The sequence below is a fragment of the Pristiophorus japonicus genome, unplaced genomic scaffold (assembly GCF_044704955.1).
Source record: "Pristiophorus japonicus isolate sPriJap1 unplaced genomic scaffold, sPriJap1.hap1 HAP1_SCAFFOLD_333, whole genome shotgun sequence".
Lineage (NCBI taxonomy): Eukaryota > Metazoa > Chordata > Chondrichthyes > Pristiophoridae > Pristiophorus > Pristiophorus japonicus.
This window is the reverse complement of record NW_027253139.1, coordinates 220,159-224,235: the sequence shown is the minus strand read 5'-3', so window position 1 is coordinate 224,235 and position 4,077 is coordinate 220,159.

Here is a 4,077-nt window from a genome sequence, read left to right as displayed (position 1 = left end):
ACGCTGCTGCAGAAGATTTCATACTTTTATGAGTTTTTCGAAGTTTCTCCTGGTGAATATGGGTTGTGCTGGTTTCTAAACTACTCTACGCTGTTTCAGAGATTTTCGAGTTATTTCATTACTTTTTTGAGTTTTTCGAAGTTTCTCATGTTGCATATATGTTGTGCTGGGTGCTTAACTACACTACGCTGTTTCAGAAGTTTACGAGTTATTTTTATACTTTTTTGATTTTGTCGAAGTTTCTCCTGGTGCATATAGGTTGTGCTGGGTTCTACTCTACTCAACGCTGTTCCAGAAGATTTCGAGTTATTTTTTATTCTTTTTTCAGTTTTTCGAAGTTTCTCCTGGTGCATATGGGTTGTGCTGGGTTCAAACTACTCGACGCTGTTTCAGAGGTTTTCCAGTTATTTCATTACTTTTTTGAGTTTGTCGACGTTTCTCATGTTGCATGTGTGTTGTGCTGTGTTCTATACTACACTACGCTGTTTCAGAGGTTTTCTAGTTATTTCATTACTTTTCAGTGTTTTTCGAAGTTTCTCCAGGTGCATGTGTGTTTTGCTGTGCTCTACACTACACTACGCTATTTCAGAAGTTTTCTAGTTATTTTTATACTTTTTTTAGTTTTTCGATGTTTCTCATGTTGCGTTGTTGTTGTGCTGCTTAGTTACACTACTCTACGCTGCTGCAGAAGATTTCATACTTTTATGAGTTTTTCGAAGTTTCTCCTGGTGAATATGGGTTGTGCTTTTTTCTAAACAACTCTACGCTGTTTCAGTGATTTTCGAGTTATTTCATTACTTTTTTGAGTTTTTCGAAGTTTCTCCTGGTGAATATGGGTTGTGCTGATTTCTAAACTACTCTCAGCTGTTTCAGAGGTTTTCGAGTTATTCCATTACTATTCTGAGTTGTTCGAAGTTTGTCCTGGTGCATATGGGTTGTGCTGGGTTCTAACCTACTCTACGCAGTTTCAGAGGCGTTCAAGTTATTTTATTACTTTATTCAGTTTTTCGAAGTTTCTCCTGGTGCATATGGGTTGTGCTGGGTTCAAACTACTCGACGCTGTTTCAGAGGTTTTCGAGTTATTTCATTACTTTTTTGAGTTTGTCGAAGTTTCTCATGTTGCATGTGTGTTGTGCTGGGTTCTTAAATACTCTACGCTGTTTCAGAAGATTTCAAGTTATTTTTATACTTTTTTGAGTTTTGCGAAGTTTCTGCTGTTGCATATGGGTTGTGCTGTGTTCTACACTACACTACGCTGTTTCAGAAGTTTTCGAGTTATTTTTATACTCTTTTTAGTGTTTCGATGTTTCTCATGTTGCCTATGTGTTGTGCTGCTTAGTTACACTACTCTACGTTGCTGCAGAAGATTTGGAGTTATTTTTATACTTTTGTTTGAGTTTCTCGAAGTTTCTCCTGGTGCATGTGGGTTGTGCTGGGTTTTACACTACTCTACACTGTTCCAGAAGAATTCGATTTATTTTTATACTTTTTTGAGTTTTTCGAAGTTTCTCATATTGCATGTGTGTTGTGCTGTGTTCTACATTACACTACGCTGTTTCAGAGGTTTTCTAGTTATTTCATTACTTTTCAGTGTTTTTCGAAGTTTCTCCAGGTGCATGTGTGTTTTGCTGTGCTCTACACTAAACTACGCTGTTTCAGAAGATTTCGAGTTATTTTTTACACTTTTTTGAGTTTTTCGAAGTTTCTCCTGGTGCATATGGGTTGTGCTGGGTTCAAACTACTCTATGATGTTTCAGAGGTTTTTGAGTTATTTCATTACTTTTTTGAGTTTGTCGAAGTTTCTCATGTTGCCTGTGTGTTGTGCTGCTAAATTACACTACTCTACGCTGCTGCAGAAGATTTCATACTTTTATGAGTTTTTCGAAGTTTCTCCTGGTGAATATGGGTTGTGCTGGTTTCTAAACTACTCTACGCTGTTTCAGAGATTTTCGAGTTATTTCATTACTTTTTTGAGTTTTTCGAAGTTTCTCATGTTGCATATAGGTTGTGCTGGGTTCTACTCTACTCAACGCTGTTCCAGAAGATTTCGAGTTATTTTTTATACTTTTTTCAGTTTTTCGAAGTTTCTCCTGGTGCATATGGGTTGTGCTGGGTTCAAACTACTCGACGCTGTTTCAGAGGTTTTCGAGTTATTTCATTACTTTGTTGAGTTTGTCGACGTTTCTCATGTTGCATGTGTGTTGTGCTGTGTTCTATACTACACTACGCTGTTTCAGAAGTTTTCTAGTTATTTTTATACTCTTTTTAGTTTTTCGATGTTTCTCATGTTGCGTTGTTGTTGTGCTGCTTAGTTACACTACTCTACGCTGCTGCAGAAGATTTCATACTTTTATGAGTTTTTCGAAGTTTCTCCTGGTGAATATGGGTTGTGCTTTTTTCTAAACAACTCTACGCTGTTTCAGTGATTTTTCGAGTTATTTCATTACTTTTTTGAGTTTTTCGAAGTTTCTCCTGGTGAATATGGGTTGTGCTGGTTTCTAAACTACTCTCCGCTGTTTCAGAGGTTTTCGAGTTATTTCATTACTATTCTGAGTTGTTCGAAGTTTGTCCTGGTGCATATGGGTTATGCTGGGTTCTAACCTACTCTACGCAGTTTCAGAGGCGTTCAAGTTATTTTATTACTTTTTTCAGTTTTTCGAAGTTTCTCCTGTTGCATATTGGTTGTGCTGGGTTCAAACTACTCGACGCTGTTTCAGAGGTTTTCGAGTTATTTCATTACTTTTTTGAGTTTGCCGAAGTTTCTCATGTTGCATGTGTGTTGTGCTGGGTTCTTAACTACTCTACGCTGTTTCAGAAGATTTCAAGTTATTTTTATACTTTTTTGAGTTTTGCGAAGTTTCTGCTGTTGCATATGGGTTGTGCTGTGTTCTACACTACACTACGCTGTTTCAGAAGTTTTCGAGTTATTTTTATACTCTTTTTAGTGTTTCGATGTTTCTCATGTTGCCTATGTGTTGTGCTGCTTAGTTACACTACTCTACGTTGCTGCAGAAGATTTGGAGTTATTTTTATACTTTTTTTTGAGTTTTTCGAAGTTTCTCCTGGTGCATGTGGGTTGTGCTGGGTTCTACACTACTCTACACTGTTCCAGAAGAATTCGAGTTATTTTTATTCTTTTTTGAGTTTTTCGAAGTTTCTCATATTGCATGTGTGTTGTGCTGTGTTCTACATTACACTACGCTGTTTCAGAGGTTTTCTAGTTATTTCATTACTTTTCAGTGTTTTTAGAAGTTTCTCCAGGTGCATGTGTGTTCTGCTGTGCTCTACACTAAACTACGCTGTTTCAGAAGTTTTCTAGTTATTTTTATTCTTTTTTTAGTTTTTCGATGTTTCTCATGTTGCGTATGTGTTGTGCTGCTTAGTTACACTACTCTACGCTGCTGCAGAAGATTTCATACTTTTATGAGTTTTTCGAAGTTTCTCCTGGTGAATATGGGTTGTGCTGGTTTCTAAATTACTCTACGCAGTTTCAGATGATTTGGAGTTATTACATTACTTTTCTGAGTTTTTCGAAGTTTCTCATGTTGCAAATGGGTTGTGTTGTGTTCTGCACTATTCTACACTGTTCCAGACGATTTCGAGTTATTGTATTACTTTTTTCAGTTTTTCGAAGTTTCTCATGTTGCATATGTGTTGCGCTGGGTGCTTAACTACTCTACGCTGTTTCAGAGGCGTTCAAGTTATTTTTATACTTCTTTCAGTTGTTCGAAGTTTCTCCTGTTGCATATGGGTTGTGCTGTGTTTTGCACTACTCTACACTGTTCCAGAAGATTTCGAGTTATTTTTTACACTTTTTTGAATTTTTCGAAGTTTCTCCTGGTGCATATGGGTTGTTCTGGGTTCAAACTACTCTATGATGTTTCAGAGGTTTTTGAGTTATTTCATTACTTTTATGAGTTTTTCGAAGTTTCTCCTGGTGAATATGGGTTGTGCTTTTTTCTAAACAACTCTACGCTGTTTCAGTGATTTTCGAGTTATTTCATTACTTTTTTGAGTTTTTCGAAGTTTCTCCTGGTGAATATGGGTTGTGCTGGTTTCTAAACTACTCTCAGCTGT